Consider the following 14,633-nt stretch of genomic DNA (forward strand, 5'->3'; position numbering starts at 1 on the left):
ACCTTTTGTGGCCACTGTCAGCACCGCTACTTGCAGGACACAAAGTGGACCCCTCATCCTCTGAGTGTGATTGATACTAGAAGAGCTAAGTGAATAAAATTCCATATTTCCTCTATTCTAAGACCAATCTATCGTACGATGCACCACCAATTAATTACTGTTTTTTGAGCCCTCCCTCCACCCCGCAAAAAACCTACTACCATATATTTATTAAACATGGCTATCGAAGATACTTTCTGATTTTAGAACTATGAAAAATGTGAGGGAAGAAAGCTTGTGCCTTAGAATTACTACAGTTGAATGGTTCTGTTTTTCAATTAACAATTAAAATTAGATGAGTCTGCTCCATTCAATAGCACTACCCTGTCCTCATAATTATTCTTACTATACGCATAAGCAAAAAAACAAACAAAAACTCAAACTTAATGGTTTTCAATACTTACCCCAGACTCTAGCTGTCTCTGTATATTAGCCATCTGGCATTATTTTCATAGGTTCGAGCCCTTCTTTTGACAAAGCCTTGTTATACAACCTAACTCCTACCTTTTGTACAGGTCCTTTAAAAATATGAACTTATCAGAACACTTTTGGAGCAACCATATTGACCTTTACTAGATGTTCCCTTTCCTTTATGGAAATCTCTGATTTTATAGGAATTTAAATTTCAAGTCATTGTACTCTTCTTGAGCTTTGTTTCCTTGTTCCTGGACAGACAGATTATGTTCATATTTTGTCTTAACTTATTCAAGTCTTCCTTGTGTCAGGTTAGCAAGTACAGGATTGCCATCTCTGGCTATTACAAATTCAAGGATGCAGTGGTCACTATTTTGAAGTTGTCTGTCACTTCTACTTCGCCAACACATTCTTCTTAGCTAGTTAGAATTAAGTATAGAATAGGACCTCTTCAATAAGCAATTAGTTTAAATTTTAGTTATGCTAACTTTATTTGATGCTTACTTTTCAGCAGAATGAATTTGCCAGTAGATGTTAGAGTTCTCCATTACCCCTAAATCATACCCTTGTGCCAATAATTTTGTAATTTGTATCGGAAAAACATTATTGATATTGTCATAACAGGATCGCAAGGCATGCTAGAACTCGTTGACAATACACGTCCACTGGGTTGAGAGCACGAGCCTGGCCTGGGGTGGGGAGTACTCTCAGGATATGGGCAGTGAACACAAAAGCTGTCTTGGATTAGGGCAGTGGGCTGTGCAAGACCCGGTGTCTCACACCAAGGAAAAGTTCATGAGGCTATTAATACTAAGCAGTCCAGTATGAAGAGTAAGACAAATGTGTACCATAGTTTAAGGGGATCACAGTAGGGGTACAGGCAGAAGAATACAGTCCTCTGGGGGAAGAGGACTAGTTAGCAATAAGTCAAACAAAATGTCAGAGTCATGGTGAAGCAGGCCAGGATTCAGAACAGAGTCCCAAACCTACACAGAGACTGGTATACAAGGCAAAACGACCAGAGACTGAAGTGTGGAGGTCAAGATGGAAGCCCAGAATTGGACAAACATAGGAATGGGAGGCATCATAGGAGGCAGCTACAGGTGTCCAAGGCTCACCGCTGACCTGACTGGAAGGAAGCAAGATGCTGGAGTTGATACTGATGATACACTTTCTCCTTGGTCAGAACTGGCAGTTAGTGTTGGGGAGGTTGGAGAGCTAGACCTACAGGTGGAGCTCCTTAGACAACCCAGCTGCTGGTTACTAGGGAAGCAAAGGCAAGATAGCTGGCCAGCTGCCTGATGTATGTTCCTGTGACAACGTTACTTCTGCTTTTATTTTCACCCAAGTCTTTTCTACCAGGCATCAACCTTCAGGTTTGTGGATTTCCATTTGTGCTCATAAGTTCTTGACTCACAAAGTCACTCTGCTTTGCCTTTGATTGTATGCTTCTTTTGAACAAATTATATACCCTCATACACCAACAGCTCCTGTTTGCTGATTACTTACTACATACCAGGAACCATGCTAGCTGATTTACATGCACTGTCTTAATTCCCACAACTTCCTCAAGAGGTGGGTATTATTATCCCCATTCTAAAAAGTGTAACTGAACTTTATATGGTTTATATAATCAGCCCAAGGTCATACATCTGGGACATAAAAGAGCTCAGATTTAAACTTAGTTTTGTCTAATTAACTATCTCTTGCTTAAATGACTACATTTATACTGTGATACAGCCAAGCAATTCTCACTGACACTTATCAGCCACTAGATTTTTTGCGTGTGTGTGTGTATGTGTGTCTGCGTCTGTCTGTCTATCTATCCATCTATCTATCTATCTATCTATCTATCCATCCTCTTTTACCTCTAATTCCATAACACTCAGTACTGCACTATAAAAGAAGTACATCATTAATAAGTACTTACTGAATGAATTAATGTAATTATAAAATGTGATCAGAACTATGTCCTCTCTTGGTTTGAGTATTTGTAAAGTCAGGTAGTAAGAATTCTTCAGTTTGCTCTATAAGAATACTACACTCATACACATTCATTCATGACAAGGAAGAGAAGGGGCAAAGTGTTAGATGAACACTGAAATGAAGAGACATACTTTATTTCCAAATATGTCAGATATAGGAAAAAAAACAAATAAATTTGAGAAGTTAAAATAAAGGGGTATATATGAACAGATTATTTTCTTCAGAAGTCCAAATCTAAAACCCTTTTTCATGACATGATCTTCATGTTTGTCTAAATCAGAGGTTGCCAAACTATCGTCCACTGGCCAAGGCCAGCCCACCCCCGATTCTCGTATGGCCTATAGGCTAAGAATGGCTTTCACATTTTTAAGTAGCTGAAAAGATCAAAAGAAGAATAATATTTCATGACATGTAAAAATTATATGAAATGTAAATCTCAGTATCCATAAATGAAGTTTAATTAAAACACAGCCATGCTCACTCATTTACTTATTGTCTTTGACTGCTTTCACACTGCAATGGCAGAGTTGAGTAGCTAGAACAGAGACTATAGCCCACAAAGTCTAAACTATTCTCCATTTGGCCCTTCACAGAAAAATTTTGCTAACCCCCGATCTACCTAAATAATACAGGATGTGGTAACATTTTAAGTATTGTTTAAACTACATCTATTATTTTAGTTTCTAATTCAAGGACACTGTACCAAAAGGTCATGACATCTCTTTTGCTATGTCGGTTTCTATATTCTCAGGACAAAGTCAAAACTTTTTCTCCTTTGGTATTCTCTATATTTTCTCCTAATAGCATTAGCACCTTTCTGCAGAAACGATAACGGACTGAGAAACTGGTGTTTTCTCTAAGAGGTGATACATCTCTTCCTGCCAAAAGTCATCACCCTCTTTGACAGGAAACTAGGGCTGGGGATCCTTATGAGTGGTTTGCAGTGTATTACAGAACTGTGATGGCACTGACATCGGTTCTCCAGACTCCCCAACTGATTCAGTGTGGTAGGATAGAGTCAGAAAGACGAGGAAAAGCAAATTGCTCTTTTTGTCATCACCCAGGACCTAAATAAAGACAAAAATGACTCAGAATGACCAGATACAGGTGACTATTATCAAAATGTTTTCGGGAGGCACTTAACATCTCAACGACATGGCACTGTGAGAGCTCAATCAATGTGTTAGCTCACGAGAAAACTTGAGGGAGCAGAACCTCTTTATTTTTCCTAAGATCAAGTTTGGTTTGCAGTGAAGTTCAAGGGACTCTGTCTTATTTATTTATTTTTTAAGAGGAAAAGATACATCGTCTTTTCTGCCTGTCTCTCTCTCTTTTTGTGTCTTTGTTTCGCTCTTCAATTTAATAAAAGTTTAGTAACCATTTATTATGTGTGAGGTACAGGACAATCCCTGAGGACACAAAAATAAATAAAATTCCCAGCTCTCAAGAAACTTAGCATTTATGAGAGAAACAAGTTATAATGACCTTCTAGGACCTTTTGGCAGTATTTAACATGAATTGATCCTCTTTAACATATTTTTCTCTTGGTTTCTTTGGCCCCATAATCTCCTGATTTTATTTTTCTGGTTTCTGATTCTCGGTCTCCATTGCCAGCTTTTTTCTTTCTTATACAATCACTAAATGATCAGAGTTTAGCCCTGAGCCTGCTTTTCTTTTGATTCTAACCTTCTTAAGCAATCTCTTCCAAATTTATAAGTCCAGGTCCAGCAGTTCTTCTGACTTCAGATCTCCCAGATCACAAGTCTGCAGTAGACATCACCACTTTGTTTTTAATCTTCCCCAGAATTCTGTTACTGACTCAGGATCCCCCATCTTGGTGATTGACACCTATACTCTTGCATCTGATCTCGGAAGAACTCTCAAGTCAACCATGACACCACCTCCCTCTCTACAACCTACTGTTTTCATTCAATTGTCAAGTTCTTTAAAATAACTCTTGACTCTGATCATTTCTCTTCCTGTGCATGCCACCACTCTAGTCCAGGAAACAATCATTTCTGACATGAATCGCTGAAATGTCAACTGGTCCCTCCACATCTGCACTTGCCTGCTCTATTTTATCTTCTCACAGATGTTTTTCAGGCCAAAAAAAAAAAAAAAAAGAAGTAAATAGTTTTTAAAAGGAAACATAATGCTAGCAAAATACACATTGTTCTTCATCTTATTTTTTTATGTAGCAATGTATCCTGAAGATCTTTTCACATCAGTACACTCAAAACTGACACAATTTTTCAACAGCTGTCTGCCTTTCACATCTATAATTGCACCATAATTTATTTAACCCCTTCTCTATCGATGGACACGCAGGTGGTTTTCAGTCTTCAACTAGCATAAATAATGCTTCAATGAAGAACCTAGTAGAATTATCCTTCCATAGATGTGTGAGCATCTATTGTATAAAAGTAGAATTGCTAGGTGAAAGGCTTTGTACATTTAAACATTTGATAAGTACGGTCCGGTTGCCCTCCACAGAGGTTGCACCAACTTTCACTCCTACTGACAATGTTTGCCTTCTTCCCAGCCTGGCAAACAAAGTATGCTACTAAACTTTTTGATTTATGTCGACCTGATATGTAAAACATACAACTCATTGCAGTTGTAATCCGCATATCTCTTGTTATAAGAAAGGGTGAGCATTTTTACATAGTCTAAAAATCCATTGTATTTCCTTAACTGCAATCTGTTTGTCATACCCTTTGCTCGATATTCCAGGGCTTTTGATGTTTTTCCTTATTGATTTGTAGGAGTGCTTTGATTTCTTCTTAAAGAATCTAATATCCAGGTTCTTTTAGGTATCTTGGTATTTTTTAAAAGTCATGATTTAGTTATTTTTTTCCTAATAATACGTAATCATCAAATGTTAACCCCATTGCAGGGGAGCCCACATGAAGAGCTTACATACAGAGATTATGAACTGATTTGCAGAAATCCTGACTTTCTGATAATAGCTCGACAAGACTGCCTTATATCTATAACTGTACTATTTCATTTAATTTTCCTAACAGCGCTGTGAGGCATGAGCATTATTGATCACAAAGTGAATCTCAGAGAATGCGAATGTTCAGCGTCACACAACTAGTAAGTCTTCCACTTCTGGAATCTTAAAAGCCTAGTAATCCATCATCACTGGCCATTCCTCAACCACACCAGGCTCTGATCCGTGATGCCTCTAATTTCTAATAATCTATTGCTCCTCTCATTTTCCCCTCTATAAATGTCCAGTGAATATTTTTAAGTACCTATCATGTGCCAGGAATCCTCAGGTTTAAACTTTAGAGGGATTCTCAACCATAAGCAATAAAAACAAATAGAGATAAAGTTTTTTCCTACTTTAAAATACATAGGATGGGTGGGAAGGTGAACAGAGAAGGATACGTTAATCAAGGTGTTCGGAAAGGGCCTCTTTGAGGAGTTGACATTTAAACGGAGATTGGAATGACCAAATGAGTATTGCACGAAAAGGAAATATCTCGAGTGAGTCTTTTAAAACGAGAGCAAGTCCAATGTGTTTGAGGAATAGAAAAAAGGCCAGTCTGATTGGAGTCGGGGGAGAGTGGTGGGAGGTGGAAGAGGTGGTCTGGGATTCTACTTAGGGCTTTCTGGGCCAGCAAAGCGTCTGGACTTCATTCCAGGTGCAATCAGAAGACATGGGAGGATTCTAAGAAGGGAAGCGATCTGATCTGATTTTCGTTTCACGATTCATGTCACTCTGGCTGTGGAGAACAGGAGGGAGACTGGAAGCAAGAAAACCAATTAGGAAGCTGTTACAGGAGCCCAGAAGATGGTGCTTGGATTAGGGTGGTAGCGGTGGAGACAGAAAGTGACACTGTGAAAATGTTTTGGAGATAGGGTTGACCAGAATTCCCCATGGACTGGATGTGAGAACGGAGGACAAGAGAAGAATCATGAATGTCTACGTGCTTTTGGCTTGAGCAACTAGTGGATGGTGATGCCATTTAATTAGAAGGAAAAGGCTGAAAGAATCAAGAACTTTTTACTACTGTGTTATTTCCTTTTTTCCCTTTGCAGCCTTAACAGGCCACGATTTTCCTCTCTTCCCGATACCCTTTCCCCCCTTTCCCTCTTGCCCTTTAGTCCTTATCCAAAAGAACTTCCTCTTCCTACCTCCTCTACCCCATCCGCTCCGCGATACACTGCAATCAGGTGCCTCTCCACATCATCCCAATCAACCCCTTCCTGCCAAATGCAACAATGACCTTCTTGTTGCTAAGTCCAAGTACTTTCTCTAGCATTTAGTGCTGTTGACCATTCCTCCCTTGGCTTCTCTGAAACTGTGTGTTCCCGATCCCGCTCCCTGTCTGGATGTTCCTCCTCTCTCTGTTTCCTCGCCTTTCACACATTGGCATCTTCATAAGGTTTCTGAGTAGGTCCCCTCCTCTTCGTACACTTTACTTTTTCTCTTGGAGATTTCACCTACTACTATAAATGATCACTTATGCTGATGATTCCAGAGTAGATCTCTCTCCTGAGTTCTAGACTCCTCTGTGTAGAAGGCTTCGCTTTGACATCCCACGGACACGTCAAACTCGACACGTTTCAAATGAATTACCTTCCCTCTTCAACTTATGTTTCCTCCTAAAGTCCCCATCTTGGCGAAGGGTACTCCATTTACCTAAGCGTGAATCTCCTCCTATTCCTTAATCCTGCAGATACAATCAGCATTAATATTCAGTTGGTTCTATATCTTTACTATTTCTTGAATTCTTCTCTCTCCCTTTTCCATTCTTGCTGCCTTAGTTTAGACGTCCCTCATTTCTTTCCTGTAATGCTAACCTCCTAACTAGTCTCCCTGTTTATAGTTTCACTCACACTAATAAATTCTTCGAACTGGGGTCATCTCTCTAAAATGGACACGCTCCTTAAAATTCATCAGCGGTTCTCCATCAGCCTTAGGATAAATTGAGACTTCTTAGGAAGACATACAAGGCCTTTCACGATACAAGGCCTTGCTGATCTTTCTGGGTGTACCCTTCAGAACTTCTGCCAGACATTCACATAACTGATAATCTACTACTTTGCTGGGCACTGTCCATCATCTTCAACTCTCTGGGCATACCTTTTTACCTCCAAGACTTTACACATAGTACTTTCTTTGCTTGGGATACATCTCTCTTTAACTTGCCTACTTGTCTGGATTACTTCTCCTCATCCTTCAGAACTCCTTTCCCAATTCACCTTCTATAGTTAGGGACCCTGCCTATGCCCAGTCAGGGTTAGGTACCCATCTAATGAGCTCCTTCATTGATATTCACTCACTTGTGTGTGATCAGCTGTGTATTCATCTGCCTCCTCGTTATACTATAAGGTCCTTCGGAGCAGACTGTCTTATTCATCTCTATATTCCCAGTGCCTAGCACAGTACCTGACAAAGAGCGGACACTCAGTAATGAATAAATAAAGTAGCAGAGTTGGATTTCAAAGTCAGGTCTTTTCTCTCTGGCACAAATCTCACGTTTCTTCATGCTATTTCTTAATATCTTGAATCTGAAAATTTCCAAAATCTGTGCTAGGTATATTTTTGCCTATCGCTAAGTAAAATACAGGCAAATAGATTACTAACTCCATGATGATTCAGTTGATTATTAAATTCTTACATGTAGCCCTTCCTCATCAGCTCATTGTTTTGCTCATCAAAGTACTTTGGGTTAACTAAATCTAAAATAACTGAAAGCCCTTTCTATACATTTTTATATCCTTTCTACCTCTTATCCTGTTGCTTCCGCAGCACCACCATGCAAGCAGAGAGTAAGAACATTGAGAGTAAGGTCAATTTTATTTGATTGCCTGGCAACTGATACTAAAAAATGATGTATCAACAGCAAATCATTTTCCATTATGATTTCTTCCAAGGTCCCTGTGGATAGTTATTAAAGTTTCAATGTCAAAATTTAACATTGCAAAATCCAGCTAAAATTGACATTTTTATGTAGTGAATTCAATATAATCACAGAACTTTGTAGATGGAACCCTAGACATATTTTAGTCCAGCACTTTTGTTAAGCTTACATGAGGAAACTGACAGGAAGAAGACCTGTAAAGGCTCGTCCAAGGTCATCCAGTCTGTAGAAGTGGGAGCAAATGTCCTAACTTTCAGTCAGCTGATCTTTCCTCCACACCATATACACCCTATTATTTTCCATTTAAACAAATTACGTCAGAACCCACCAAACTGTTTACATGGTGCTTATCTTTATGATATTGCCTTTGTGATATCCTCCTTATAAAGAGAAAGGAACTGGACAAAAAAAAAAAAAAAAAGCAAGGGATTTAGGGGATTGGTAAAAGAGACTATTAGTACACAAAGTGATGGGCTCCTATTTGTAGTATAGCCTTGCAATCACACTCTGTTCCCTGAGTGCCCCAATGCTAACCCAAGCTTATTTGTGCTCCTGGGGCCTGGATTCCCTTCAATTCTATGCCTTATTTGGTCTAAATGATTTCTCCAGCTTCAGCGTGTGCTTTCTGAGCTTCATTTTAGAAATATCCTTGAATCTACTCTCTACTTGAGTTTGTTTTAGTTCTAATGCTGAGGAATGAAGATTGTGGATATAAGAAAATAAAGATGATGGGTTTTTCTAGGTTTTACATTTCAAGAATGGTTTTCTCAAATGGTAACTGGCAGTCTGCTTTATTCCTCAAATGATGACTTTTCCATGGGAATTAGAATTTAACTGGGCTAATTTGTTTTCACGGAAAGCACAGACTTCTTTCCAAGAGGATCGGCTTAATAATGTTTTACCAGCTAGTGCGACGAGACCAAATATAAACCAGTTCTGAGAAACAGGAAGTGAACCTGACTGGTCTAGTCTGTGTGTCCCTGGCAGTGACGCAAATACAGAAATCAAATTAGGAAAACAAGATATGTGGGTGTGAGGCAATCGATAATAATCCAGGATGCTACAACACAAGCAAGAACACTTTTAACCAAATGCCATTCATTTTAATAACACCCTGAGAAGTTTGATTTCCACGTAACATGCTAGTGATTAGAGAGCAGGATGAGCCTGAGTTCCCTAGCAACAGCATGTGCTTTTGAGACAGTCATTAGCCTTTCAGCTAATCCCACCAACCCCTTCCTTCTAAACCTATGACTGACATAAAAAAAAAAATTAAAAAAAAAAAGACGATGTTTCAGAAAGTGCTTTGAAATTTCTAGGAGTGAAAGGGAAAGGAATAATAGTAATAAAAAGGTTGCCCTGAGAACTGCACTCAGGTAAAAAAAAAAAAAAGTAATGTTCTCATGTGCCCAGCCTGTCCTTACATTCATTGCTGTCAGTTGTGTTTCTGATTCCCCTATGGTAAAGGGTAGAGGAGGTGAAATCCTTCAGAGTTTAAGGCAGTCCCCTTATCCAACATGGGTCACGGTCTGAAAGTGGGGTGAATAGTGGGGTGGGCAGTTTGTGTAGGGTGGAGGCTGACAGAGGGGTAAGGTGGAAGGGAACATGTAAACAAATACATAGTTTTCTTTCTCCTTTCAACAGAATAAATCAACCTGGCTGAAGTAGCCTGGGGAAGGAAGGTGGTGAGGGGAATGAAGCTATTTTTCCTATTGATTGTTTAATTGCACCAGTGGCTGTTTGTCTGAGGCCACTGGCCAAGAGCATTATTTTCGTGGCTGAAGTGAGGTTGGGCAGGTTTCCATACCCTTCTCTAGTTTTAAACAAGACAACCCGTAAAGCGCAGTCAGGCTTTAGGACTATGGTGTATGTCGACTTTTGCTACTCGGCTGTTCCCTAAAGCGCCAGGGCTGATGGGATGATGGGTCTCACACCCTGAATCATTGCCTCTAGCTCTGTCCTGGGTTCGGGACGCACAACTCCTCTGCGTAGCCCGAGCCAACTGTGGGGCGTTATTGCTACGTTTGGCGGGTCATCCTTATTATGGCCTGGGTCCCTTTCAGCTGGACACTGAGCTCCCTCAGTTTGGCCGGAGTGACTCCTGGTTCTCCCCCACCTCCCCACCTAACCCCCCTGCGCGCTCCCTTCCCAAGGCGACCACCTGCGCCGCCCCACTTACCATCTGCCCCGCGGGGAGGGCCCCCCGGGGTAGCGGAGCCCTCCCTGCTCCCGGGCGGCTCTAGGAGAGCTCGGTGTTTGCCTCCAGCCCTTCGCTACCGGAGAGATCAGGTTCCTCCCCTCCTCCCCCTCCAGCTCTGGCCGCCGCCGCCGCCGCCTCCTTGCATGACACAGCAGAACCGCAGCTGCTGCAGCGAGTCCCAACCATCCGCCCAGGAAGCGCCGCAACCCGGGCTCGGGAGGGGTAGAGGGGGGCGAGGCGGGGGCCACCTCCGAAGGGGGGGGGTTTCTGCCCCCACTTTGCACCACACAGTCCTTTCCCAGCCTAGGGGCATGGGCACAAAATAAAGCTAAAGCCGACCAGGCCGAGCCATTGAGGAAGGCTGGGGTTTGGCGTCAGAAGGGATGGGACCAGAGAGAAGGGTGTGAAGGAGACCCCAGTTGGGGCAGAACCTCGCAGGTAAAGAAGGGGAAGAAGAGACCGAGAAGTCAAGGGCCGGGCTGTGAAGGAGAATAAAGGAGGTCAATGAGAGGTAAGGGGGTAGAGTTGCGAGAAGGGAGACCAAGCTGGGAAGGGCGGGGGGGGAGCTTCAGGGGAAAAAAGACTGGGAGGGAGTATTTGGGGAGGCCTGAGCTAAGTGTCCAGGCAGCCCTGGAGGCTGAACTGGGAGGCAAGGGCAGAAAAGGGGAGAGGGGCGGAAGAATTTCGCATTAGATAGGAAGGTAAGAATTGGGGGGACATATAGCATTAGAAGGGATGTAGTGGAGCTCATTCATCATGGCTGATGAGGTAAACTGATGAGGTGGATGGAGATACAAGTCAAGGCAAAGCCCAAAGGAAGGATGATCTTCCACCCCCCTCTTCAGTTGCCTGCGAAGTTTTTCGTAATTCCACCAATCCAAACCGGGAGTTTTCCTTATAGATGGAAAAGCATGAACTAAAGCAAAAATAGCCGTTTAGCTTAGATTTACAGGATAAAATCTCCATGGTCCACACAAACTTTAAGGTAGAGATTTGGGGATTTAAGTCATCTGCCCATAGAGGGGTTGTGATTCAATACCGAAGGCACTCTGATGTGACAGTGTCCACACATCACTGGACTTGAATCAAGTCTTCCAAAGTGTGTGTCAGATACTTCAGTTCAATTCTAGGAATGATGGCAGAAATTATCTGTTCAAAATATCATTAAAAATGTATATGCTTTTCTCTCTGCGTATATATACGCATATAGCTATACTTTCTAGTGTCTAGCATGTAAAGTATGATTCAGGGGAAAATGTGTTTTTCTGATTCTTTTCTTTCCCACCAACCACCCGCTACGCATTTTACAGCAGACTGGCTACTTCTCACCATTTGAAGGAATGCGGTCAGAAAGTAATGCAAAAAGTGCCACTTTGGTTCTGTCTGTACCTTCCAGGTCATATCTTCGTACCTCACTTCCTGACACAAACAAGTTTCACTGTTGTCAGCAACAAAGCCCTAATATAGCTGCGGAAGAGACAAACTGCGTCGCGTTCTGCCTCCTGCAAGCATCATGCACAGTTACCGGAGGAATGTAATTCCAGAAAGCTTTAGAGCTGGTGGCAATGGTAATTATGCATCAAATGCCTGATTCTATTTCTGTTATTATTGTTTTGTCATTTCTGTTCTACCGAGAGCCGGCTGAACTCACAGAGGGACAAATCCGGTTTTTCTTTTTGACTTGGTAAAATGTAATCAGACCTGAGAGAGAACTCATTGCTCTTGGGGAAAATAAAGTAGGAGCCACGAAATGTCATTTTAACAGAGCGTGGGTTTTGTGACTGTAGGAAAGGATTTAAGGACGCTCCTTCTGTTCGGTTTCCTATGTAATGAGCAAGGGCTACACGCACGCACAGACGCCGCAGCTCCCGGATGCTGTGGCTCCCTTATCTGGGCTTCGGCAGCGCCAGGAGCCCCTCCGGGATGCTGTGAGGGGCTCTCGGTGGGTGGTGGTGCGAGCGCTGCGGCCGCCGCCGCCAGTCCTGCTGCTGTTGTTGCTGCTGCTGCTGCAGTCACGTGGGAGCCCCTTTAAGTTTCCATAGAGAGGCCTCTCCGGTGTCACATGATGGACATGATATAATGAAACAACATTGTGGAGAGGAAAGCATTAGGGGAGCCCACGGCTACGAAAACAAGTGAGTGAGAAGAGGTGGGAGGAAGAGAAACTACGCCACCTCCCCTGCAGCCGAGCCGCACGCAGCAGCAGCCGGCGAGGAGAAGGGGGTGACGGAGGGGGGGCGGTGTGCAGGGAGACCGGGTCCTCAGCCCCGGCTGGGAGACCCCGCCGCCAAGCGCGGAGAGAACAACTTTTAGCCGGCGACCTCGGCCAGCACTGCACCTGTCTGCGGAGCCTCCATCGCTGCCCGTGATTATCAGAGGGAAATTCTAGGAGAATACGCTCTACAAATATACATGCGCATCATTTTCCCCCTCGCGTCTCGCTCTGGAGGAAGGCGAGAGAAAGGGATTGAAGCAGCCGCGTGTTTCAGCTCCAAGGTAAGTTCTGGAGGGTGGGGAAAGCCGGCCCTACCGGCAGGACTTTGGGATGGGGATTTTGTTCTCCGTTCAGACCTCCGGGGTGGGGGCGGGGGGCGCGGAAACGAGGTGTCCCCTCGCTGTTGGCGAAGCAGATGAGTCCGATGGTCCAGCAGAAACATTTCCACTGTGGACTCTGTTATTTCCTCTTTTGCACGCACCGCGGTCCCACCCTCGGACTCCCCGGGGCCCGTCGCCTGCCCCTGGGAGGGGACCGCAGGTCACGGCCGGGGATGTTCGGCCACCGGGCGAGGGAAGGTAGGGGTCGTGGCGTTCCCCGGGAACGCCGGGGCGCTTTCGCCATGTTTGTGTTGCTAAGAGCACTTTTCCCCCCTTCGAGGTGGCTAGATGCCACATGGCTCCTCCGGAGCTGCTGCCCGGTTGAGAGTGTGTTTTTTTTCAATGTCCGCATTCCAGCTAATGTTGCGCAGATAAAATTCAAACTTGAGGTAAACAGAAGAGGAGGAGGAGGAGGGGAGGGAGGGGGGGAGACTGTTTCCATTTCGAGATCCCACCTCTTCACTCCGCGGAGACCAACATCCCTAACCTAGACAGCACTCGCTCGTTTCTCCCACCTACCCTACCTTTGCTGTCGACCAGAAATAAGGTGGCGGGAAGGGCGGGGGCTGCTTGTGGAGGGCGCGGAGCCTGGGTTCTCAGAGGGGAAAACACCCCGGGCACTCGGGCCTCTGGCTATATCCTTCCTTTCGCCGGGAGGGACGTAGGATGCCTTGGTTTGCCCAGGAGCTGGGGGCTGGGAGGGACAGCGCTCCGGGCCGAGGAGGGGGTGCCTGGCCCCTCTCACTCCTTACTTTAAGGTGCCAGACGGCATCGCTCCCACCCCGCCCAGGTGCGGGCTCCAGAAGGCGGGTCGGGTGGGTCTCCAGGTGTCCAGGGGGCAGGTGGCATAGCAGTTGTGCGGTGGGCATTTCTATTTGTAAGTTGCTTTGGGTGGGACACGTGGAGGGAGGGAAGTCTGAAGGCAAGTAGATGAGCAGAGCTGCGTCTTGTTTGTTTTTTGGCGAATTACGAAGAAAATTCAAGACGTCCCCTCACCCGTTTGGATATCTGATTGAGTTCGAAGCTACGCGGAAGGGTGAGTGGGGATGTTTAAGGGTGAGGGTGGAAAGCTAAGCTTCTGACAGCTTGTAGCAGCGTCCCCACCCCCACCCCCGGGCGGAAGAGGTGGGCTGGGTGGCCCGAGAGGGATGAAATCCCACCAGGTGGGAGCAGGCGCAGGGTCCGTAAGTGCGCGAGGGTCCGTGGCTGGGAGGCAGGGGCCACGTGAGGGGGGTCTGCGGAAGCGCCGGCGCCGAGGGGAGAGGGCGAAGTGCGTAGCAGAGTCGTGACGGGGGCTGACACGAAGCCGCGTGGGCGGTGGGCCGAGGAGGAGCGGGGGGAGACTCGCGCGGCCCCGACCCCAGAGCCGTGGCGACGGTTTCATTCCGAGCGGCGTCCCGGCTGCGGCGGGTGGGTGCGCGCTCCGGGACCTTCTCCTGGGAGACCGTTTCCGGGCGGGGTACCCGGCGAGGAGCGAGGGCTGTAAACAGGGTGGCGCCCTCTGCCCTCCCGCCCCCGGC

General features: G+C 44.9%; 1 protein-coding gene and 1 long non-coding RNA gene across 6 annotated transcripts in view; one reads left to right on the forward strand and one right to left on the reverse strand.

Annotated features, from left to right (window-relative positions):
- Nucleotides 1-10,624, reverse strand: part of MKLN1 (muskelin 1) — a 284,216-nt gene extending 273,592 nt beyond the window's left edge. The window contains exon 1 of the mRNA XM_025045829.1: nucleotides 10,498-10,624. The gene's annotated coding sequence lies outside the window, so the exon portion shown is untranslated. The remainder of the gene's footprint in view (nucleotides 1-10,497) is intronic.
- Nucleotides 10,625-10,671: 47 nt separating this feature from the next.
- The window catches only part of LOC107195566, a 99,649-nt gene continuing 95,687 nt past the window's right edge, over nucleotides 10,672-14,633 (forward strand). For all 5 annotated transcript variants that reach the window (XR_003045911.1, XR_003045912.1, XR_003045909.1 and 2 more), the window contains exons 1-3: nucleotides 10,672-11,029; nucleotides 11,915-13,014; nucleotides 14,088-14,149. This is a non-coding gene — a long non-coding RNA (uncharacterized LOC107195566). The remainder of the gene's footprint in view (nucleotides 11,030-11,914; nucleotides 13,015-14,087; nucleotides 14,150-14,633) is intronic.

Source organism: Pteropus alecto, unplaced genomic scaffold (assembly GCF_000325575.1).
Source record: "Pteropus alecto unplaced genomic scaffold, ASM32557v1 scaffold22, whole genome shotgun sequence".
In the NCBI taxonomy this organism is placed as follows: domain Eukaryota; kingdom Metazoa; phylum Chordata; class Mammalia; order Chiroptera; family Pteropodidae; genus Pteropus; species Pteropus alecto.